Below are 26,231 nucleotides of genomic sequence, written 5' to 3' on the forward strand. Positions count from 1 at the left end.
CCCCCCCCCCCAGCAGCCGCGGGAGGGGAGGCCAAAGCCGGCTTCACCTGGATCCCGCCAGGGTTTGGCCCCCCGAAGCGAAGAGGCGTCCCGCTGCTTCGCCTGCCCCCCCCCCCCCCAAAAAAAAATAAAATCTGGCGGCCGGAGCAGAGGGTTCCGCACAAAACCCGGAGCCGGCCTCCGGATCCAGCCACATGTTGCCCCCCCCCCCCCCATCCAATGCCGGGAGAGTTGCAAAGCCACCTCGTGCGGCAGGAGAAGCAGCGAGATGCGGGGGCTCCCCTGAAGCACGATGCCTTGGATACAGGTGTCTCCGATGTAAACGGTGGGCTGAACTTGCTGTCTATTGAGAAGGTAAAACTTTGGGGCGGGGGGGGGGGGAAGGACAAGATCATTGAGGCGGCTGCTTTCCCAGTGCTCCTGGGCGACGGAGCAGTATTGCCAGGGGTTTATAGCGGAGGATCTCCATTTATGAAGTTAAATGTAGAGATTTTCTGGCCAAACATTTGCTGGACCTGGCGCCGGCTGTACGAGGTTGGGTTGCTGTTTAACCAGCTTGTGCGGGAGCTCGGATTTTAGGAACAGCGACATGTGTGGCCCGTTCTACTGGGGACATAGGGGGTCAAAAAAAAAAATAAAATAAAAGGTAAGATCCATCCGGCTTCCAGCACTGAGGCTGGGATGCACTGGCTTTGTTGCGATCTGAGCAGCTGCACGGATTCTCTATTTAGTTATTTTAGAAAATGGGGAGGGGGAGCCTGAAAAAAAGAATCAGGGTGTTGGAGTCACATTTTTGCAATGCCGCTGCTGCAGCCCGCAATAGGGTCTGAATTTTTGGGTGCTGTAGGAGCTGTTACGTTTCCCACACACACACGTACAGTACAGCATGGGGCCAAAATGTGCCAAGATCCATAGAGTGGATCCAGAGTTTTGCAGTGGGATGTATCAATGTCCAGAATTTTTTGCAGCCGTTTTTTGCTTGTTTTCTCATTAGACATTAGAATTTGAGGGCAAAATTTGGCTGGATTCAGAAGAATCTATATGCTGGGTCCAGGTTTTTGTAGTGCTCCTGCTCTGGATGATTATTTTTTTTTCCAGGTTTCAGAGTAGCAACCGTGTTAGTCTGTATTCGCAAAAAGAAAAGGAGTACTTGTGGCACCTTAGAGACTAACAAATTTATTAGAGCACAAGCTTTCGTGAGCTATAGCTCACTTCATCGGATGCATTTTTTTTCCAGTAAGCGTGTTTGATTGTTTTCCATTTTGATGATACAATTTGGAGACTTTGGGACTACAGATAAGCAGGACCCACTTTTTCCCTGGGGGGAATACTTTGGAGTGCCAGTGCCTGCACACACAGGCATCCACCCACCCTCTCCTGGCCTCCTTCCATGCACCATACCTATACACAACACTGTAACATCCTTAACACTCTCTTGAGAAATGCACAACTCTCTCCAACAGACTGCAAAAGCAGAAGGCAACAGTAAGTCCGCTGCATTTCTTTCTGATGGCTTGATGTATGCATGTGTGTTTTTGTGCATGAACTATTTTGACATGTAGTGTGTACTGGTGTTGAAGTGTCCTATCCTGGACTTGGTTTGTGGGACTGTATATGCTGTGCTTGCATACGTGTGCCTTAGAACCAAAGTGCATTTATGTCAGTTGCTAATGATGTCTGTGGAAAGAATATTCACACACTGCACATCTCAGCAGTAATTGCCAGCTGTATGTGGGATGGAAGGAACAGCATGTCAGGGGATGGCAGGAGTAATAAGCACAGAGAAGATGCTGATGCCATTACAATACAAGTACATATGTACAATGATCACGGTAGTAGGAGGAGTAAAGGAGATATTTAGGAGCAAAGTTATGATTTTCTCAGTACACCATAAATGTTTTATAATCCCTTTACTTAACAAGTACATGGTAAAAGCATTTGCTTTTCTGCCTGTTTTGCCCCCACATTGACTTCATTTAATTAAATCCAGATCAATTCCAGGCATTAGGATTGTGTGGGAGCCTCAATCGATGGTGGCCTTCAACAAACTTTATACTTACGTTCTTGGTTGTCAAAGGAGTCACTGGCAGAGAGGCTGTAGTGGTTTAGGGAGATGCTGGTTTCTGCCCAGAAATGCTAGCTTTCCAGACAATTATTGTTATCCCCCCGCCACACACACACACTTGGAGGAAAAGACTCATAGGTCATCTGTGATCATCTAGTCTGATCTCCTGCCTAACACAAGCAATAGGACTTCCCTGAATTAATTCCTGTTGGAAGTAGACCACATCTTTTAGAAAAAAACATTCAGTCTTGATTTAACAATTTTGTATGATGGAGAATCTACCTTGGTAAATTATTCCAATTGTTAATTACCTTCACTGTTAAAAATTTGCACCTTATTTCAAGTTTAAATTGTTCTAGCTTCATTTTCCAGCTATAGGATCTTTTTTATATCTTTGTCTGTTACATTGACGTCCCCTCTGTTATCGAATCTCTGTTCTCCGTGTAGATATTTTTCGAGTGTAGAAGGATAGGAATGAACTGAAGGACTCGCTTGATCCAAGCCTAGACAGCTTCAAATAGTGTGAGAGCACCTTATGCAGATTAAATATGCTACAGCAGATGGAGGCTCCTGCATGGTCTTAGAGCCTGCACGGTATCCCTTGGCTATTAAAAAGAATTGAATAAAACGTAGGGATACAAAGTGCTGCACAGATCAATACCCTTACAGAACTCCGCTAACCATACTATCTTCCCCTTCATATGTGTGGTTTCAGAGTAGCAGCCATGTTAGTCTGTATTCGCAAAAAGAAAAGGAGTACTTGTGGCACCTTAGAGACTAACAAATTTATTTGAGCATAAGCTTTTGTGAGCTACATAAGCTCACGAAAGCTTATGCTCAAATAAATTTGTTAGTCTCTAAGGTGCCACAAGTACTCCTTTTCTTTTTTCATGCATGTGGATATCATGGTGCAGGTTTTCTAACTCGGTAGAAACATGGACGGGGGAGACTTTCTTCAGTCATAATATCAGATTTTCTGAAGGAAGAAAAGTTGGTGAGGGTCAAACACCTTTCCATATACAGGTGGTAAAAATTTCTGGCAAAAATCTCATCATCCAGTAAAAGGGGAATGAAAAAAAGAGAGAGACCTTCTCTAAGGTCCTGTGGTGTGAGATGCAAGACGAGAATGGGAAATCTCTAGAAAGCTTATGCTCAAATAAATTTGTTAATCTCTAAGGTGCCATAAGTACTCCTTATCTTTTTTCTAGAAAGGTAGAAACTCAGCTGAATTTCTGTTAGGTGAGCAATCGCTACCTTTACTCATCAGTTGGAAATCATTGCCTCAAGGTGAATGTGTGCTGGAATGGCTAGCTGGTCTGTATGCATTTGTCAGGAATGGGTACACGAAATGCTTCACCGTCCTGTTAGTTAAACAAGGGCTTAAGACTTGAGTAGTGAAATGATGTCTGAAAAGCATTTGCATCCTTGCAGTCCCCTTGTAGCTGAAGTTTTAACATCTATTTCAGTAGCTCTTGGTATTCCAGCCCATCTCTCCTTGAGCTACATAATCTGAGGACTGTAATCATCTCACGGACACAAACCAATCCACAAAGTCTAAATGAGGGAAAGTGGCAATTTTTCACACTACTTCTGTCCCCAAATGGTGCTAGTGCTTAGGTCCTGAGATAAGCTCAAAGACTTCATTACCTCTCTGTGTGCGCTCCCAGAGTCATCTGCCTGTGTGTGTTTTCCTAGATGTGGGTGGGTGGGTGGACGGCTTGAGACATTGTCACTTTGTGAGTGTGTGTGTGTGGAGTCATTGTTATATTGTGAGATATTTTTATTCTTTACTAACAGTGATTATTAAGAAAATAAACAGTTACTGTATTTAGCAGTAAACAGGCAAAATAATTGTGACTTGTAGTATAAGGCTTTATCTCAGCCAGCAGCAATAAAAAGCATGTTGTAAAGACAAGGGAGAAAGAGGAGGATCCTGCTGCACCGGCTTCCTTTGGGGAATGGAGGAAAAGGGATGGGAATGCAACAGTCAATGTGAAGGGCACAGAGAGGAGAGAGCAGGGAGACTCTGCCCACAACCTGTGTGCCTTGATTTCTTTTCTTCCTCACAACTGATGCTCAGCAGCAAACCGGGGAGTGTGTGCACCTGAGAGAGGCAGAGATGCTGCCTCCACCAAAGAGCCACCAGACACCCCAGCTGAGGTGGTGGACAACTTACCACACAGCCCAGTAGCTACCTGCAATGTGGGCTGCTGGGTTGGAGTTTGCCCAGTAGGCTGAAGTGTTTAACTGGCAAGGCCATTGACTAGAATTTCTTAAGCCCTGTGAGTGCATTTATTTAATTCAGTTCCCCTGCCCTCCCCAACACCCTAAGATCTCTGTGCTATATTGGGATTGTATTTATTAAAATTTCATGACCATTTACTATATAAACAAAATAACTCAATGATACAACTTAAAACAAACCTGCCATCAACTCTTATTCCCAGCTCCAGACTCCTGCAGGAACTGAAATCCTAACCAGGAATTTACATTGTTTTAAGGGCCACTCTCTCCTCTCTAGACCCGAAGAGGTCACTCCCATCATCACTATTGTTTTGCATCATTTTTGTAGAATACTGATTTTTTTTTAAAATAAAAATCATATTTTTTTGAATTATAACAACAAAATCTGTTTCAGTATGAAACTGGATATACAAGCACTTGGGGGGAAAAACAACAACTCTCCAGGCTGCTAACATACTGGGTACATCGATACAGTCAGTACCATGTTATTACCAACACATATTTCCTTAGCTTGAGCCCACTCCCTTCAATCTTTACTTGAAAAAACCTCCTCTGTCCCCACCCATTGATGTAAGGCCCAATTCAGCACAACATGTGCTTAAATGTATTCAAGTTCATATGTCCATCCATATTCAGCAAAGCATTTAGGCCTGATCCAAAGACTATTGAAGTCAATGGAAAGAATCCAACAGACTTCAATGGGTCTGGGATTATTTCTTTAAACAAACTTGAAATCTCATTGAGTTAAATAGGCTAAGTATCTGCTTAGATGCTTTGCTGAATCCCTTAAATGGGAGTTTTACCCTGATAGGGACAGCAGGACTGTTTTTTCTAATGACAGATATTCCCATGATACACATCAATGGATTTATGGTTTCATTGTGAGAGGGTAACTATTAAACAGCTAATGCAACTACTTAAAATAAATTAATAATTGGGTTCCTTTTATGTGTAATCTATGCAGAATATATTTTAAACATATTTTTAAATGCGAGTGTCCAGTTCTGCAAACACTTGTGATGTGAGTATCTTTAATCATGCAAAGAGTCCCACTGAACACAATGATCTTCTTGCATGGTATGTACTTTGGTACCTCAGCACTCATATTTGCATGCTTCACCTTAACATTTAAGGTCAAATATGCAGTAGGCTATGCAGGTACTGTTAATATTCATTGGTCCAAATCTGACTGTGAGATATGTCTTGCTTTATTATACAGTAAACACCATAGCTAAATATGTTCCCTTATTATTTGTATGGCAGTAATGCTGAAACAACCACAATCAGGATTCAAATCCTAATGTCCCAATGGCATATATAGAATGGCATGTGAAATAACAAGAGCAAAGGGTGAAATTCACCCTGTACAGAGAGCCAGCCCAACAATTTTACCCCACCAAAATTCCCAATTAAGTCCTCAAAACACAGCTTAAGTGGGACTTCAGTGGACATTAGTCTTTGTTCTGGCTTTCTGCACAAAGGTGAATTTCACTTGGAGTGACTAATTCATAGTAAATAATGTATTCCGCTAAGTTATCCTCTTTGTCTTGTGTTCTTGAATTTATTTAACTGAAATTACTCACCAGATAATTTCTATGAATAATCATGGCGTGTGGATTATATTTCAGCACTTCACTGTGAGCATTTGTATTCAATATGCCAAATGTGAGCGCTGTCGTTTAGTTCTCCGTACACACGAAGGTCATGTGTTACTGCTTTTGCACCACAGTTAGTACAAAAATTACCCAGATTAAGGTTTCCAGTACTTCCAGTACTTTTCCAAGTATTTGAGTACTTGGACATGCAAATTCAGAATGTGCTTTCTGCAAATAGAAATGACTATTCATTTACAATTCAATATGTCTAGGTGTTGGTCGAGGATTACCACACACTTAGATTCATTAATTCAAACCCCTATTTGAACCAAAAATATGGTCCTGTGTTTGCAATTGCTATAAAAAGCAATGAATGACGGATGTATAGAAGAAATATTGATCTGTTGCCTTCTCTTGGGGCATAGACTGGTTATGATGGATTTCTGCTACAAGTTTCTGACTATGCCCTTCCATTCTAGCATATTTATACCTTTCAACATTATCTGATCATCATAATTTGTATAATATGCCTGGGCAGACTTCAGTTTACATACCTTTTGCTGTCCATGCTATTTTCATTTCATCATGTCACCATATGCCATATAGGGATTTTCCTGCTTTTCCTAATTAAAGGGACTTTTTAGCATTATATTTTGTGTATTAAGAGAGTATGATTAACTTCCTTATCTGTGTCCTCCAACACAGTAGAAAACACCACATTTATCCTACATAGCTAGAAGCATCATTTAAGCAAATCCACATGGAGCAACACTCATGGCAAACAAAGACTAGGCCAAAGTCAGTTAGCCTAGCATAAGTCTGACTTTGGCCTGTAGAAAAGATTCACGCTGATATTTCCAACACATGCACATTTCTTCAATTAAACTCACAACAATATTTGTAGAAAGGAAACAGGAAAAGGGGTGCAAATGGCCAAAGCAAATTCAGTATGGTTAACTTGAGCAAATATTTGCAGGGTTGGGGTTTTATTTATTTTAAAATATTTGCTCCTTTCTAAAACTACTTCTGCGTTCGCAATCCCCTGCAATATCAAGTCACAATGGGATGGGTTAAATAGGGAGCATTACATTTTAGCTCTGCAATTTGTGAATGTTGTGGTTTTAAATCAGACTCTCACCATTATTTCTAATGCTATTTCTAAGGCCCTGTTTCTTCAAACACATGCATGAAGTCAGTGGGACTACTCATCTGTGTAAAATTATTTGTGCAAGATCGAGGTCTTGGTGTTGCTGGTTTATGTGGAGCTTTTTGGTGGCAGTAACAGTAAAACACAGTGCTGATCAAGAGGACACCTAGAATCAGTAGTAATGAGGAAGCTATGCTGAAAAGGCAAGCAATATATCCCTGAAAAGGGGGCACAGTAACAACTAAAGAAGAAAAAAATCAGTGCTCATCTCTGTTTCGGTTTTCACTGGACAAAAAAGCCATATCTAAGAACACATAAGGATTTTCCCCTCTCCCCGCCGCCCCCCCACCACTGGAGACAGTTTCAGTTTAAGCTGCAGCCTCATTTAGTACAAACCCTGCTGCCTTTGAACAATATTCACCTAGCTAAAGAATACCCTACAATATTTCTCTTTGCTGCAGATACTGAGTTTGACATCTGAGGATGTATAATTCAGAGTGGCAAAAGGAAAATGGATGAGGCACTTAAAGCTTATCAGAATGGCAGTTGCATTGATAGTATGTGAAGAACTCAATGGAAAATGGTGAAAAAACCCCAAATAGACATATTTGTATGAAAGGAGCACCCAGAGGTCCCATTGTGCTAAGCACTGGACAAACACATATAAAGATAGGTGTGAAAGCCTGGCACCATTGAAGTCAATGGCTAAACTCCTATAGACTTCAGTAGGGCCAGGATTTCATCCCTGGTCTCTACCCCGATCTATAATATATATGTATCCCATGATACTCTTGGCATTTCATACCATCTATCAAGGGCATTCATGTTTAAATGACTCCCCATCTCCTCATATTTCACCTTCCCTTTCTACCTTTCAACATTTTCCTTCCTGCAGATGGATCACTGAAGGAGACTTTGATGTCATAAACCCAAGATTATGACTTCATGATGAAGCAGTGAGAAAAGCCAGGATGAGAGAAGGAAAATAGAACACATTCATCTTTGGTAACGAGCAATGTTTAAAAGGGGAGTCCGGAAAATTTGACAAAAAACGGAATGTTATAAATTTCCCCCTGAATGTCTTTGCTTCCAAGCTACTATGCTGATTGACATCTGGTCTTTCTAGCTATTCAAGTAAAAGCCAATTAGGATCAAATTTATCACTGGTGACATCAATAGAGTTTCACCAGGATGACCTGGGACCTTTATGCCTCTAGGGGGAAGATACCGAGAGATCTCAAATGCAAGAATCATAGCACTTTATATGCTTCTTCAGCCTCACCAATATTAAGAAAGCTTTCTGTGTGCTCATCTTAATTAGCTGTTTTACCAATGTAACTATCTATCTTTTAAAAATACATTTACATCATCAACATGCCATGGGGCCTAATTTTGCCACCCATACGCTAGTTGAATAATACCTTATTCTATGAATAGTTTGAATGGATACTCAACAGGAGTAGTGGTGGCAAAATTTGGCCCGAAGTTAACTCCAGGAACAATCTGATTGTAATTAACAAAATATGTTTGGTGTTAATTTTGCTCATTTTCTTGTGGATTTTTTATATTAGTGTTATTTATTCTTGTATTGCAGGAGCACCTAGGAGCTTCAGTCATGGGCCAGGCACCCATCATGCTGGGCATTATACAAACAGAACACAAAGATGGTGTCTGCCTCAAATAGTTTACAATGATATGCTGAAAATTTGACTTTTTTCCCCCTTTGGCTGGATCTTAAATGGAGAAAATGTTGGTTTGTTTTTATTTTAAACAAAAAAAGTACAACTAGATTGACAACTTGCATGCCAGGGTTTTACCTGATGCAGTTTGAGACAGCTGAGATGGTATATCAACCACCCCTCTTGCAATGAGATTTATAATGGAAATGCTGACGAGACACCTATCTTTGGAGATGGCACCATGCACTGCTTTAAAAGCTTGTTATGAATGTTAATTGGTTATCTGAAGAGTTTTCTTTTTCCACGTGTAGGCAGCCCAGAGCACAGCCTCGGTAATACCATTTAACGAATGCATGAAAACACAGGATGCTTATGTGAGTATTAGAGTGGCTGGCATTTCTGCAAACAGTGTTGCAATTTTATTTTCAAAGTTTAATCAATAATAAGCTGTTCGATATTGCTATGTACTTGGAGAAGAGCATTTCCTTAGCATGACAGCTAAACAACTTTCCCACGGTTTTATGTCTGTGTTTGGGTTTTAATGAGTCTGCTTGGGAGATTGTCATGAACGTCAGTACTACATAAAATAAATAGAAGGCAAGCCACAAAATGGTCATGCAGTTAGGGTGATAATTGTTCACCCAGCCTGCAGGTAGCCCACCATATTCTGGCTTTTGCAAATTGGAGCATTGGTGAAATTCACAGCCATGTCATTTAATTCCCACTTACCGTAAGCCCTAATAGCTCATGCCAGAGAGGGCTTTGATGGCTTAATTGGTGCATGGGCCTTATGCTGGCTTTCTGCTCAGGGGTGACTCTCACCTGAGTGACAGCAGGCAAGGACAGCAGGCAACCTATAGATAGGGCACCATACTGCAATGCAGCCCCTCAGCCTATAGGCTACCTCATAGCCTGAAAGAGTGACTGTTGCAAAGTACCTTCCACCTGGTGTGTCACAGTAGGACCACTGGATCCACCTAATCACAGATTCCTTGTCTCTGCCTTCAGATCTTCCCTATGCCCCAGCCTTTTTAGGGCCTGCCTGGATCCCCTCTCAGTGGTGCCCAGGGGGTGCAGAGAATCATCTGAGCAGCCAGCCTGTGTGGCACTCTCCCCATGTACCACATAGGCTTTGTGGGCTCTCTGTGCACTGGGTGGATGTCACTCTCTCTGGGAACACCTTTTGTTTGTTGTTGTTTGTTCAAAATTATACCAATTCAGAGAGCTTACCCTTGACAGAGTTAACCTTTAGCAGGTCACTAGCACAGAAGAACACATTTCCTGCAGTGCCAATAAGAAAGTGCTAGATAACAAAAAACAAAAATGGCTTTGTCCTCTACATTGCAAAAATCTGCACAAAAACTGGGCTGGCTCCACAAAATAGATCTCTAGGAGCCTGCTCAGTGTGGAAGACATGATGATTGATTAAATCTGGCACTGTGAGGGCACATGGTATCAGTTTGGAGATAACCTTCGGCGGGGAACTGTCTCACAGACAAAGCATAGTAAGTGTTAGGCGCTTGGAAGACAAGAAAGCAGAGGCATTTCAGGTAATTTACCCTGAATGTAATGAACTGCCATTAACATTCATGCCCTCCCACTGATGTCGATGGAAGCCCTGTGCATGGCACCATTGTGGGATATAGGCCTAAAGGCATAGGGTCTGGTTCTGCTCTCAGTTTCCAAAGCAGCTTCACTGAAGGCAAAGGAATTACATCAATATACAATCAGTGTGAAATCAGGGTCTCCCCCTGGCGTGTGCTTACCTCTCTTTAATGCTAATAAGAGTAAAGAGAAAAGTGAATGAGACTACGAAGCTTTAGTTACTGTAGTTGCTTTAACTTTCATCAAGAATATATTGTTGGAATTCCCAGTTGTTGTACTTCTAAGACATTGCGTTAGGTTTTCATACAACCGGGGCGGACAGACGTAAGATTCAAAATAATCCACTCAGGATAGCAAAGGAAAACTTCAGTTTAGTTAAAAGAAATGAGGTTCCCTTACTAAAAATGAGTAAATCAGTGATTCCTTGGGATACCTTTACTCATGTTGAATCATACCTGATGCATTGATTAGTGCCAATAGGCCCCAATAGGGCCATCTTTTAAGGTACTATTCAAATGTGAGCTGGGATATCACAGTCTGACCCCCCAGGTCTTGCTCTTTAATCAAAACTCCATTAAATGAGACCCATAGTTTGTAGCAAAAGACATTCTATGCTGCATTAAAATGCATTGGAAAGGATGGAGCCTAAGTTTTAAGGGTTAATTGGATCCCACAAAGAAGAATTAACAGCTGTTTTCTCTCTTTTTAAAAGAACCTTTATAGTTATTGTAATCTCTACTTTATTTCCACACAGGGCAACCAAAATACAGGATATTTTTCAAATTTTAATGGGTTTTTGGAACAAAATGGTTTTAACAAGTAATGTACAGATTTTGATTTATCTATAATGTACATACTGTAGTCTCATTGCATGATGATTTATACATCAGATCTTTATATGCATGCATATGAGCTTGACTGTTAATCTTTATTTATGTTTTACTATGTGCTAACGTTATTCGCTTCTCTGGTATCCATGTATGGAAAGCAGACAAGTGGCCCAACTCTCTGTCAAGAGAAAAATCACTTCCACACACCAGAGAGAGTTCTCCGAACCTATCTAACTTTGCCAGCACAGCCGGATCACTTGATGGGAACATGCAGTTTGTGATAATAGATTTAGATCACAGCTGATGACTGCTTTTTCAGGAGTCTGCCTTATGATTCCCCATTACACACCTTTCCAAATTTCTTCCATCGGCATAGGGTTGAGGATGCTGTTATCTGTTTTCGTTGCCTACCCTTGCTTATGTGCAGCACACATAGAGAAGAGAATAGCCTGCAGACTGGGAAAATCATCTTTTTCCTTCAGTTTAAAGCTGAATTGATTGTTTTTTGGAGTGGGATAGATGGGAATTAAATTCCTAGTTCTCCCCACCCCAATTGCAGCACCTCCCAATTTCTTCCCACATCCCTGTGTGTGTGTGTGTGTGCGCGCACATGAGGGAGGGGGAAAGGGACCAGGGCATATATGTACTGTTTCTATAAATCTATAGCGAAAACCCAGGCCAGAGGAAGCTGGGGAAAGCTCTAGGCAGAGGCAAAGAGAGAGTAACTTCAAGACACATACTGTTTTGCCCATTCTAATACAGTTCCTTGTTCAGTGTCAAATGAAAGCAACTTTCTGTAGATCCTTTACTATTGTCATCGGGGAATTTTAATAGGAGTTGGACACCTGTTTCCATTAGGTGCCTTGTAAATCCCAGCCTGAGTAGTTTATTTTGTATTTAGTGAGATGTGTGTTATGGTAACTCCCAAAGGTCCCAATCAAGTCAAAGAGAAAATCTGCCATGAAACGTATAATAGATTCTGATGATGTTGAAAGACAGAAGTTGTATATCAGGGATATCCTCATAAAGGAAGAGCCTTTTTAAAGAGAAAGCTACCGCACTCTATCTGGGTAACCAATACAATAGAAACGCTACACTCATAGTTCAGTGCACACTGCTAATGTAAACCCATCCTTACTTGGCATCTACGAACTCCTGAAACTAGCATATTATCTTGTGAATGGGTAGAATGCCATCCCAACAGATGAGCCCAAGTAGGCAGCCAAGATATCATGTAGGATCATCAAGTGTGTTTGTTAAGGTCAGGGCCCCTGGAAAGCCAAATTGCAAGGGGAGCCTGTCTAGGGTTCTGTGCCTCCCATATGTTTCCTGGGTTGACCATAACCACTCCAGCTCTGATCTGAATTAATGTCAAAAATAAAAAATATAGTTCATGTGGCTCTTGTGTTAATACCAGGGGATTCACTGTGTAGTTAACAGTAACTGAATAAGAGAATGACAAACGCCAAGGACTAGTACTGGTGTATGTTTGTGTGGTGGGATAGGATTGGAGAAGATGAGAAGTCTTGATGCACAGAAATTTAAAGGAAACATCATGGTAACACAAGGGAAATACGTTGTTTGAAATTAGGGATGGTAGCAAGCAGGGGGAGTAGAGGGAAAAGAGTCCCAAGACTTCTCCATATAAACTCCACTCTCTGTATTGATGCACATGCGTATTAAAATTCTTCCCTGCACACACTTTGACCTCTTCAGAAATAGACAGCCAGTGCCAAAATGCTCTTTTTTAAAGGTTGTGTGTGCTGGGTCATTTTTGAATAGCTATTTAGAAATGCTGACATCTTTACTGATGAGAGCCCTATGGAATTAACAAGTCAGCACAGAAACATACAGTTGCTTAATATTTGGAGGCAAATCATGCCCAGCTGCTACCCTGTGTTTGGAGAACTCTGCATCCAGCAGAACCAAATACATTTCTGCCATGTAGGCAGGATGGGAGGCAAATAGCCTTGTGGGAGGATCCCTCCCCAGTAAACATCAGCCCTACTCAGGTTGTTTGCAGGAATGAGAATCTGCCCTATTACAGCTAAGTGCACATATTTCCATTTTTTCAGGGATGTTAACATCAACAAAGCTGTGGAAATATATCTTGCACCCGTCAGTAAAACGCCTACACTGCAGTATTTTTCCCATTGCAATAATCAGTGATTGTATTGCAATCTCTTCTACCGTCACTCAAAAACAAATCAGGATATATTGCACTGGTGCAATCATATATGGAAGGACAGGGAATCTCATTTGGAAAAGAGGGATGCATAGCCTTCTTTTGTCCATGTGAGAGGAGGATGAAAAGCTTCATTAGAATTTGTGTGCAAGCATCACAAGAGTCTCCATTATGTTACATGTTCAGGGCTTTAACCTATGACTCCCATTACAGGGGCCAAATACAGACCTTGCTGCAGTAGGACACACTGGAGGGATTCTGGATGGCAAAGCCAGAATTCCTCGTGGAGACTGAGAGGAGACACATGCTATACAGACAGCTAATGCAACCCTTGTAAATGGAGCAGTGTGGAGGGAAGGTGTAATCTTTTAGGGAAGCTAATGCTGCCAGTGTCACGAAGCTTGAAGCAGTACTCAAGTATAGCAAGTGCTGGAACCATTCTGGACCCCTGCACAAGGAAGCAAGAGGGGTGGGGTAAATCCTTAGGGTCTCTACCTTATTAGTTATCACTTGTATTTTGGCAATGCCTTGGAACTCCCATCAAGAACCAGGGTGCCATTGTGCAAGGTGCTGTACAAAAATATCCTTGCACAATTCTGTGGCCAAAGGCACAAAAGGAGCCTTCTAAATTTGATAAACTGTGACAGAAATTGCAATCCTCAGGATGTTTTCAATCAGTAGTAAACTACATCACTTTGTATAAGTAAGCAAATAGTTCTTTAATATCTCTCTGGTTATTAGAGAACAGCTTGTTGATATTTGACTATGCACAAACATATCTATATTTTCTTACAGGTGGACTGGCTGCACAGATTTCAACTAAACCACACACTGAACTTTGCACACAGTATTCATTAGCAAAGGGATCAGCCTACATTGTTGTGTGGTGCATACTAACTAGTTGTTTCCATAGTACTAGGGCATGGGAATTGCCTCAACCTACTCCACTTACGCTGATGTTCCTCCCAGCTCAGCATTTGGAACCCAGCATTCTGCATTGAACAGTTCCGCTCTGCACAGTCTCTACTGGTGCATTTGGCTACTCAGTGGCACACACGGGATTTGCACATGTTGAGGTGGGTTACATCAAGTGCACTTATCTAAAAATGTAACTTTGGATTGAGGTGCTAGTTATGAAATTCAAGTAATTTTGTACATGGAGCAGAAGTGGCAGACACACACAAATCAGATTTTTCTTTGGGTAAAAGTACTTTTTTTCTGACTGCTGCCTTGAAGTTTGGGGTGGGGGGAGTCACTTCCCTTTCACTAACAGGATATTATAGACCTTCAGCTATACAATATCCGCTCGCTCGCTCTCTCTCTCTCACACACACACACACACGCGCGCGCGTGCAAATAACCAAGAGGAGAAAATATCCCCCCCTCAAAATAAATAGATCTCACATTACATCCCACACCCCTTCTTCCTTCCTCTGCCTGCCTTTTGCCTATAGTTCTTAGTCCTAATATAAATGCAGGTTATCTCCTATTAATTCAGTTTATCTGGTTGAGGTCAAGGGTCAATCTTGACCAGTAAATCAAAATAAAAGAAGTGAACCTGAGCCTTTACTAGGGAAAAGGTTGTAGTTAAGTCAGGATCCACTAACATGCATTAGTGAACCCTGAGCAGAGGTGAAAGTAAGCCGGTATGCCCCGGTACGGTGTACCGGTAAGAGCCGGTGTGCCGTACCAGGACTGGCTTTCCGATAGGGCAATTTAAAGCCCTGGGGTAGCGGCGGTGGGGCTGCGGTGGGGATTTAAAGGGCCCCGGAGCTCCAGCTGCTGCTACCCCTCCCCCCCCCCGGGGTCTTTTAAACCCCGGCCTGAGCCCTGCTGCCCAAGCCCTGGAGTAGTGGCGGTGGGGCTCTGGCGGGGATTTAAAGGGCCCCGGAGCTCCAACTGCCGCTACTGCCCCGGGGGTCCTTTAAATCCCCGCCTGAGCCCTGCTGCCCGAGCTCTGGGGTAGTGGCAGCAGGACTCCAGAGGGGATTTAAAGGGCCGGGGCGGTAGCGGCAGTTGGAGCCCCAAGCCCTTTAAATCCCCGCCCGAGTCCTGCTGCCCAAGCCCTGGGGTAGGGGTGGGGGGGCTCTGGCAGGGATTTAAAGAGCCCCGGAGCTCCAGCCACCGCTACTGCCCCAGCCCTTTAAATCCCTGCCAGAGCCCCGCTGCTGAAGCCCTGGGGTAGCAGCGGCCGGGCTCCGGCGGGCGTTTAAAAGGCTGGGGCGGTAGCGGCAGCTGGAGCCCTGGGACCCTTTAAGTCCCCGATGGAGCCCAGCCGCCTCTACCCCAGGGCTCGGGCAGCAGGGCGCAGGCAGGGATTTAAAGGGCTCAGGGCTCTGGCAGCTGCTACCACAGCAGAGGCCCAGGGGCTTTAAAGCTCTGCCAGAGCCCAGAGCCCCGGGGTAGCGGTGGAAGCTGGGAGCCCCCAGGGCTCCTCAGTGATTTAAAGGGCCCGGGGCTCTGCTGTGGTAGCGGCAGCTGGAGCCCTGGGCCCTTTAAATCACCCCCGAGCCCCGGGGCTCCCAGCCGCCTCTGCAGCTGGTAGCTCGGGGGTGATTTAAAGGGCCCTAGGCTCCCAGCGGCCACTACCACAGCAGGAGCCTTGGCCCGGGGATTTAAGGCCACGCCTCTTCCAGTTGAGGCCACGCCCCTGCTCAGGACTCCGGTGTACCGGTAAGTCCTCTAACTTACTTTCACCCCTGACCCTGACCCAAGCTTGTGCTCTTCTTTTAATATAGATAAACAATCTATGTTTTCTACTTCAGCCTGTACATTGTTAGGGTCAGGGACCTGCTTCTCCCTAGCACTTACTTGTAGACAAAAATAAATTATTTTATATTCTCTAGGAAGTCATAGATGAGAGACTTCTTAGGACACTTAACATGTGGTGCCAGCAATCCCGAAGATGATATACTTCCTTTTGACCCAGCGCTTAATGATATCCCAGTAGGGTGTTAGGGTGAATTGTGTTACGGCAAGTGCTGTATTTCAGATCACACATAAAAGATCCCCGGCTCCTTTTTCACAATAATGGTGGGTTAGTTCTGGTATCCTGGCAAAATCCCAATTAGGTAATTACATTCTGCCTCCTGAAAATTCCCCGTTCACCTTCTGTCCTAGAATATTTTATGATGTTGCTATGACTGCTTTAAAAAGCTTACTTCATTTTACTTCAGAAATGGCTGAGTTCCACTGGTGAGTGAAATATCTAAATGTTCAAAAGATTTTCAATCAAGTCTCTAGATCTAAAAGTTGACACCTACATTTTTGCACACTTACTTTTGAGGGCCATGGTTTTGCATAGAAATCGACTGAATTTGGCCCTCTGGATGTGAAAACTGGGCCAAATCCTGCTCGCTCCTTGAAGTCAAGGAGACTACTTGCATGAGTAAGGCTATATCTACACTAGGGAGCTCATAGCGGCATGGCTGTACCAATGCAGCTGTGCTGCTGTCAGATCTCTCGCGTAGCTGCTCTATGCGAATGGGAGAGAGCTCTCCCTTTAACATAATTAAACCACCCCCCAATGAGTGACGGTAGCTATGTCTGTGGGAGAAGCTTTCCCACTGACATAGCACTGTCCACACCAATGCATTTGTCAGTGTAATTTATGTCGCTCAGAGGAGTGTTTTTTCAAGCCCCCGAGTGACCTATTGACATAAGTGGTAGTGTAGACATAGCTTTAGGCAAGCAATATCAGAAACCGTATTTGTATGTACAAATGAGCTAGTGCATTTTGTGCACCTAGAGTGGTTTACCACGTGTTACCAAAAAAGAAACAAGCACTCTTAGGTGTGCAAATTTGGAGACTTCTTCAGAAACTATGCTGCATAGTTTACAATTGATTTGAGAGGGATTACAGAGTTTATAATCTATAGGGAGGCTAATCTAGAGGATGACGGTAGCCTACGATGTGGGAGACCTGGGTTCAAATTCTGTGTTCTACCATGCACTTCCTGTGTGATCTTGGGCAAGCCACTTGGTCCCCCCGTGCCTCAATTTTCCATCTCTAAAACTGTAAACAGGTGCTGTGGGATGTTGTACACTGACATTTTAGATTACATTAAAGATGTGATACACTACAGATTGTGAAGATCTCAGTATGGAGACCCTATAAGTACCTAAGGGATAAATTTGTTAAGAATCTTTGGATTTAGAAACAAATAAGCCTATGTAAATAAGAATTGCTGCTATTATGATATACAAGTGACATGGAGCATTCAAATTCTAGAAAAAGGCCAGAATGGGAGTTTCTTTTCCATGCATAAAATATATTGGGTAATGACTTTGTAGGATGAGCAAAAAAAAAAAAAAAATTGTGTTTGTGCGTTGTGTTGAAGAAATTCATCATGTTCATCCCTGGACAAGTGTAATGCTGCAAATGTCAATGACTGCAGGGTCTATCTGCCATATAAATGCCAATCAGATACATTTATACTTCTAAGGAGAAGATTTAGCTTATGCATTTGACTTTTCATGTTGCTTTCAACATTTGTTTGTGATTTCTCACCTAATTTCAGTTTGTGCACTAGGATCCTGATCCAAAGTCAATAGAGACCAGCGCAAAGATTTCTGTTGACTTTGGCTGCCAACTGTCAAATAATCAAATCTGTGCAAGTAACTGTTTTGTGCTCAGTGGAAAGTGGTGGTGCATCATTTTCCCATGTAATGCACAAATCAAAATGATGAGGGACCCTTGGTATAAAATTTCCTGTCCCTTTAATTAGTATTGTAGAATCCAAAAAGAACAAACTACATAAAATGCACTAGTGAAGTCAGTACAAACTAAAATTCATATTGATAATGACTTTATACTGCTCTATATAGTATCCACTGACATGCAAGTACTATATTTACATTCCAATTGATTTATTTTATAATTGTAAAAATGAGAAAGTAACTAATTTTTCAGTACTAGTGTGCTATGGCTCTTTTGTATTTTTAGGTCTGATTTTGTAAGCAAGTAGTTTTTAAATGCAGTGAAACTTGGGATATGCAACACAAATCAGCCTCCTGAAAGTCCAAACATTAGTTTGGAAAGGTTGAGAGCCACTGGTCTAGTCTGCTGAGTAGACGGCCTGCTTCATGACAAACTGTCCAAATGCAAAACAGACACACAAGACAGAACACAAGTTTTTTGTTTTCCTCTGTGAAACAAAATCAAAGCAAACAAGCCAACCGCAGGAAGCTCAAAATGTAATTTACATGAAGAAATACATGGTAGAGGGAATTTGTACAGTTCTAACTAAGACCATTTTGTCTGGTTTCATGTGGATCAGCTTGAGGTCTGAATTTCCTGTCATTTGTTTGTCAATATTTGTTATCTGAACATAACATTTATGTATTTATTTAAGGCTAAATTCCAACTTTGCCTGACAGCAGGGTGTTTTATGAGAAATAATTCTTTCTAAGATTGGGAGTAGCACTCCAATACATTTAAGCCAACTTTATTATTTTTACTCTGGGTATTCAGATATGTACTAGTTTGATGGAGCTACTATGTGGATAGCCACTCAGTCAATGCAAATAAATAAATAGGTTGAGATCCTTAGCAGGTGTACATCAGCACAGCTTTACATCAGTCCATGGAGCTACTCTTATTTAAACCCGCTGAGGATCCATCCCTAGTTTTTATGAAGCTGTAGACTAGATTCTGTGCAGGAAGATTTCATTTCTAGGGAAACATTTTTATACGTGTGTCTCTTTGCATTTAAAACATATCTATAGTGCAATAAATGGACATTAGAATGAAGCTGAGTCAGGATGTCTGTGTGCATTTATTTCACTTCCCACTAGGATGATTACTGTGTGTAAAAAGGGAAAAAGGGCCAGATGCTCAGCTGGCATGGCTCTAATGAAAGCAAATGAGCTATGTCAATTTATGCTCACTGAGGATCTGTCCAGAAAGTCTAAACTGTATAGGTTTAGCATGAAGACTGCAAAAGTGACTAATAAAATGTGCATTAAATTAGAAGCTGCGATGTAGTTTTGTGGAGCTAAGATTCTGTTATGAGCTTTGCAGTATGTGTATTAATAAAATAACGACTCACATAATGAGCACAGCCTAAACACCAGTACTTGAGTAAAATAAAGTCTTAATAAACAACACATTCCATTAGCTCTCCCTTTTACAACTAATATACTTCTAGTTCATTAAGCTATTGCATGCAACTCCTCCTCCTACAAATAGATCCCATAATTCAGTCTTTTCCAGAGTTGCACATTCTTTTAGTCTACAGGCTACATTATCAGAACACATTTTAACAAAAAGCCTTCTGTTTAGTGGGGTTTAAGAAAAGCTATAGGATATACATGTGATTTTATTTGTCAGAGGTCATTTGTTTGCTTCACTGTTGTTTTCATTCTATTTGTACAATCTCTAAATTATGGTTATTATGGAAAGTCTGTGGTTATTCATCCTAAACCACTTCAGATTAATTTCCTTATTTTATCTCAGACATTTTAGCTTGTGTGTCTTTGAAAGTATGATCTAATACTACCAACTGTCCTTTCAGAAACAACCAGAGAGACTTTTATAGGATCCAGTCATGTACTCATGGGAAGGGTAGTAACTTCCGCTGGCATGCAGTAGAAAAGCTACACAGTGAACAGAAGTGGCTGTACGCTGTATCCCTTAAGCCAAAAGATGCTCCAGGGCAGGAGGGTGTTGGAGGGTGATGATGAATCTTTTTGGATGTGACAATCACAAAAATCCATCTTGGGGCCTACATTGAATCCCCATCAACCCTTGCCATTCCTGCCTACAACATATTCAGATGGAGAACAGTTGAAAAAACACATCAAGAAAAATGAAGAGGCAGCTTGTGCTTACTCACAAAAGCAAACCTCTTCCAGGCTTTTATCAAGAAGTGACCAAGCACAGCCTACAAGTTGTTGTTATGCAAGGTCTTTCAAAGAACTCCCAATCCCTAGCCCACACACCTCCTCTGCATATACTCATGATTCATTAGGTGGATAATTCTAGCCCCAGTACAGCCCAGTGCATTACACACAGTGTGGTAGGGTGCATCACTGAGGAAGGCAGGGACGGTGCTAACAGCTTGCTGAAGAAATAAGGAGTGGGACCTGCCCTCTCTGGAGAAATTGCCTAACCTGTGAGTTAAAAAAGAAGACTCCACCATGTAGGGAATCATGAGTATGTGGAAAAAAATAGGACGGCAGGCTAGGAGTTCCTGGAGAGAGCTTGCAGAGGGAGGAACTGCAGTATGAGGTTGAGGGCACCTGGAATGCAGACCAGAGGATGAGGAAGTGACCGCCGTGCTCCAGGGAGTTGTGCTGGCTGTACAAAGCTGCAAGGCATCAACTTTTGTTTTGGGACTGGCTGAAAGAACCTGGGTCTTGATTTCTCTGCTTTAGAGATGGGCAGAGGAAAACTCTTTTGGGGCATGTATGGACCTGAAAGTCACAGGTTGCTGTATCTTTTTTCAGTATGGCAACCCCAAGCATTCATAAATTATGACTCAGGTCCCTAAAAAACATGTGATTAGTTTAAAAATCATGAGATTAAAATAATGAAACCTGAAACATTTTGGGTTCTTTTCATTTGCCTTTTAGTTTTTAAGCCTTCAGGGGTCACATGTTCAAGCTTTGCTCTGCAAACAGGAGGGCTGGAAACTTTTTTTTTTAAATGAAAACTGAGAATCTCACATAATCCCATAACTCCAGCAGTGGAGGCTTGAAGAGAAACACCAAATACAGTGAGACTTGCAGAGTTGGTGGCACTGCCTTGTTTGTCATATCTAACAAAGGTAATTGGCTCCATGTGCATGTTTTGAAGAGGTTGTGCATCTGAGAAGAAAAAAAATGCCACCCTCACAAACATACAAATTTCCAAGTGGATGGACTGAATTCATGGCCAAGTCTAACAATTGGTTATAAACCAGCCTCACCATAGCCAAGCATGCTTGCTGCAAGCCAGCTCCAATGGAGCCCAAATATATACAAATCAAGGGTCATAGGAACTCACAAGGTTCAGAGTTTCAGTGCTTAACAACCCCCACTAGGCCATGCAATCCTTTTCTACTCAGTGCTGCTTCCCTGAAGTAGAGGGCCAATGGCCTGCTGTCCAGCTGTAGCATCTTTGGTGGATGGACTATTCTGTTTTTCTGTCTTGTATCTGTCCCTCTACTGAGTCCCAACTTTCTTTTGTTCTCTGATGGAAATTAGCAAGTTAACCTTTCACAGAAGCAAAAACAGAAGATGCAAAACCTGGTGCCATTTCTCCACAGCTACTATAATCAACACCTCTCCCCCACCCCCACACCTTTCAAGATTCCTGGGTACTGCACATGCCTATCACAACATGCGGTTGCCTCATCAGTACATCAAATGCCCCAACAATAGCTATGTGGCCCAAATTAGACAATCCCTACTTTCTCACGCAGAAAGAGGATAAAACACAAAAACACCCCTGTCACCCATGGGTGAACATTTTTCACATGATCACACCCTGTTGGACACCTCAGTGCTCATATTCAAATAAAACTTGCACTATACCTTGAAAAGATGAGCTTGGGAGCTTAAATTCCTCTCTCTGCTAGACACCAAAAAATCAGAAACTCAATAGAGACTTTGGTTTTATGTTTCATTACAACAACCTGTAACCCACTAACTCGCCTTTAAGTCTCACCAAAGACTTTACTGATATCCATCTTAGAGACGAGTGCATACAATCAGATTTATCTGATATTGAGCTATTCAGTGCAATATGTTCCATTCACTTAGGTTTTTTAAACTACTGCCACTATTTAATGTGATCTGAGCCTTCGATATTTTATTATCAGTTTCAGAGTAGCAGCCGTGTTAGTCTGTATTCACAAAAAGAAAAGGAGTATTTGTGGCACCTTAGAGACTAACAAATAGTCTCTAAGGTGCCACAAGTACTCCTTTTCCTTTTTATTATCAGTGTGCAACTTTCTTACTTAACCCATGAAAAAAATATTGCTGATCTGAAATCACAAGGAGGAGAAAAATGGATCAAGAGATATACAATTAGTTGGGACTGCACCCTCCAAAAATCAGTAATTTATTAAAGAAGTGATAAAGGGCTTTGGATGTCAAAACACTCACGCAAGTGAGTAAAAGTTATTCACATGAGTAGACCTTTCCTATCAATGCCAAGGTTTGTCGTAGTGAATTAATCCAACACTGTATTTGACCCAGTGTCTCTTGACTCTCACAGTATGTTTAAAAAAATGCTATTATCTTTTAGCTCTGCTTTTTATCAGAGAAAGTTTTAATGAGAAAATTTAGCAGATGCATGTCTATTTTTCTACAAATTAGGGGAAGTGTTTTTCTTTTGCAATGGGTTTTCTTGCACTGGTCAACTACCATGTAGCATTCATGCAAGGTGTTACCTTCTTATCTGCAAAAAGAAAAGGAGTACTTGTGGCACCTTAGAGACTAACAAATTTATTAGAGCATAAGCTTTCGTGAGCTACAGCTCACTTCATCAGATGCATTTGGTGGAAAAAACTTTTGCTCTAATAGAAAGCTTATGCTCTAATAAATTTGTTAGTCTCTAAGGTGCCACAAGTACTCCTTTTCTTTTTGCAAATTTGACAATGTAAGCTTGATGGCTGTGTCACCTGCAGTAACATAAATGACGTGTTCTTCCTTATTGCTACACCTAACTGCCTTCATTTTTGTGATCAGCATTCACTCCTGAGCTGAAAGAAAAGGAGTACTTGTGGCACCTTAGAGACTAACAAATTTATTAGAGCATAAGCTTTCGTGAGCTACAGCTCACTTCATCGGATGCATTCCTGAGCTGGCTGCTTTTATACTAATAGCCCTAGCATAGTTAGATACAGTACTTACAACTGTCTTTTTTAACCAAGCGAGTAAACTGGGGAGTCAGGGCTAGTGCTTGTAAGCGATGGTGCTTTGCTATAGGGAATATGTGATCTATTTAATCGAAATGGCCCTTCACTATGGGTGGAAGGCAGCCTCCTTTCTAACTCTCTTCACAGTGCTCAGAGATGGAAATCATGGCTAGATTATGAAAAGGCAGAGCCATGGCTTCTTCTAATCGCACTGTGGTTTGAGGTTTCAGAGTAGCAGCCGTGTTAGTCTGTATTCGCAAAAAGAAAAGGAGTACTGGTGGCACCTTAGAGACTAACAAATTTATTAGAGCATAAGCTTTCGTGAGCATCCGATGAAGTGAGCTGTAGCTCACGAAAGCTTATGCTCTAATAAATTTGTTAGTCTCTAAGGTGCCACCAGTACTCCTTTTCTTACTGTGGTTTGAGATACTTTCCCCAGATCTTTTATGGGCAATGCAGTTTCTTGGATCTGCTCTTATTCTCTGCACAGCTATGGGTCCAGGACCATGGGGAGAAGATATCATGGGAAGCCTACAAATGTCCCAGCAACCAGAAGAAACTTTCACAACCAAACCAGCAGCTCCAGCAGCGGATGTGAGGGTGAGCACACCTCAGCCCTTCCCTACCTCTCCTTCACTAGAACCAGCACATCCACTCTGGGACTTAACATCCTCCACACACATGGTCAGGACCAGCCCAGAGGATGATTTAAAGTCAGCCTGTGAAAGATTCACCTTCTCAGGAGCAGCTTTCAAACCATCTGCCTCCTGACACCGCAACTGATATTTACACTTGGACATTTCAAATTTTGAAGTACAAACTTTAGTCCAGTCATATGCCTCACCCTTCCACAGCAATCCCTTCAGTCTTGCTTCAGTCATCCTTGCTTGCCTACTATCCCCCGCTCCATCCTTCTCAGTCTCTCCTAATTGACTGTCCTCATCCTGTTTTTACCCTTTTACTTATCTGCTTCCCCACAAACAAAGCACACCAAGTGCTAGCACTCGAAATACCATTGTTCTTGTTAAAAATAATACCCAAAACTGACACAATAGTTGCCAACCTTTGCCATGACCCACCTACTGTTATCTTAGAGACCCTTACCAGATACCATATCCAGTTCTGTTGTCCACTCTTCAGAAAGGATGTGAATACATTGGGAAGGCTTCAGGAAAGAGCTACAAGGTGATTCAAGGTCTATACAACATGGCTTATAGTGAGAGACTTAAGAAGCCCATTTCATTTAGTTTATTCATAAGAAGGGTAAGAGGTGACTTGGTTATGGACTATGAATATCTTCATGGAGAAGATATTTCTGATAGTAAATGGATTTTTAGTCTAGCAGAAAAAGGCATCACAAGATCCAGTGAGTTCCAGCTGGAAGATGAAGCTAGATAAACTCAGACTAGAAATAAAATGCATTTTTTTTTAACAGTGAGATAACTAACCATTGGAACAACTTCCCTGAGAGTGTGATGGATTCTCGACTACTTGAAGCCTTTCCATTAAGATTGTATTTCTTTCTCAGATATATGTAATAGCTCAGACAGAAGTTATGGGTTTGATGCAGGAATCAGTGGATGAAGTCTTCTGGCCTGCATTATGCAGGATGTCAGGCTAGATGATCAAATAGCCCTTCCTAGCCATACAGTCTATAAATCGGTATCCCTTTTCCCCCACTTTTGACATATTTTAATATCACAGGAACCAGGTCTTTCTACAGGCCTGGAAATACCTAGATATTTGAGGTACTGTTGCAATCAAATAACAGTCTCATTGATGTTATAGGAATTCTGAGCATGGGACAAGGGCAGAGTATACAAGAATTAAAGATCGTGGACAGAAAATCTGCCTTGTAAATTGCAAAGCAGAATTTTGCTTTGTTTTTCCAGATCTGTGCCTCTACGTTAAGAAAATAATGGCCAAATCCATGACTTCTTAGACCCACTGTCCTTTTAAATCTCTTTTTTTTTCATTGCAATTGAATACATTTTAGAATTATTCAATCACTCATGATGGATATTGGCACTTAACTGTAAATAAAATAAAACAAAATAAAAAAATCTGGACTGGATTTTACCAGCTCTCTACTTGTAAATAGTGTGCTTTATAGTTTTGGATGAAAAGCTATAGTTTTATGTTTTTCAAGCATATTGTCTACTAAAGTATTGTTTTTATTTTCTAGTTTAATTTGTTCTTCAGATTCTGTGGTCTTCAGTCAATTCACTGGCTGATTGAATTATTATCCCAATAATGAGATTTTACATGATTAGTGTCAGTTACCTATCTGATCTTTTAAGTAGGTTAATTGGCAGCTCTGAATAATTATCAGCAATCTCACCTTGCTGACTGAGACTCTTGGAGAATAAATGAAGCACAAAGATGCGGCGGGGGAGCATTTGAAGGGAAAGAGTTCTGGATTTAAACTTGAAAGTTATTTAGTGTGAGAAAAGCAAACTTTTTCACTAATAACTTTTACATAAAATGAAACAATTTTGGAGTATTTTAAATGTCCCATCAAAATTTTGGCCTTGTAAAATGTATATTTTTGCCCCGCAACACTGATCAAGAGTCTTTCCCAACACAACAAGGAAACCATTGAGAGGTAGATAAATAGGTCCTACTCCTATTATCAGATTTGCATCTGGGATCATTGTGCTGTCAAAGTCCCACTGAAGTCAATAGGGATCATATAGGTGTAAAAGTAAAAGTGTGCTGGAGTGATTCCTTCTGGTTTTTTGAACCTCAGAAGTTCATGTTTTCTCACTTTTCTCCACAACTATCAGGGCTAAAAACTCACCTTTTTAAACTGGAAACTGAGATTACCACATATTCATATTGCTCCAGGAACTGGGTTTAAGAAAAATAAATATCATGAGAACTGGCAACACTTAAATTACGTGTATGTTGTTCCTTTTTTACTTAGTGCAGTGTACAAAAAACTAAAGTTATGTTTCTGTTTGATTTTTACTACAAAGAGGAAGATTTGGAATGTGTGAAGAAACAGCGTAGACTTTGGAGAAGCTAAGGAGAAAA

At 41.6% G+C, this 26,231-nt stretch overlaps 1 long non-coding RNA gene across 6 annotated transcripts; it reads left to right on the forward strand.

The window, feature by feature from the left end:
- Nucleotides 1–154: 154 nt before the first annotated feature.
- Nucleotides 155–26,011, forward strand: LOC119861787. Of its 6 annotated transcripts, XR_006274291.1 has the most exons (6): nucleotides 157–354; nucleotides 1,464–1,485; nucleotides 7,947–8,385; nucleotides 8,646–9,104; nucleotides 14,146–14,426; nucleotides 19,866–21,156. It is a non-coding gene; the product is annotated as an uncharacterized LOC119861787 (long non-coding RNA). The 6 variants fall into 6 exon arrangements; XR_006274290.1 differs by lacking the exons at nucleotides 1,464–1,485; nucleotides 19,866–21,156 and adding an exon at nucleotides 23,686–26,011 and having other exon boundaries at nucleotides 159–354; XR_006274287.1 differs by lacking the exon at nucleotides 1,464–1,485 and having other exon boundaries at nucleotides 160–354.
- Nucleotides 26,012–26,231: the final 220 nt, after the last annotated feature.

Source organism: Dermochelys coriacea, chromosome 9, assembly GCF_009764565.3.
Source record: "Dermochelys coriacea isolate rDerCor1 chromosome 9, rDerCor1.pri.v4, whole genome shotgun sequence".
NCBI lineage: Eukaryota > Metazoa > Chordata > Testudines > Dermochelyidae > Dermochelys > Dermochelys coriacea.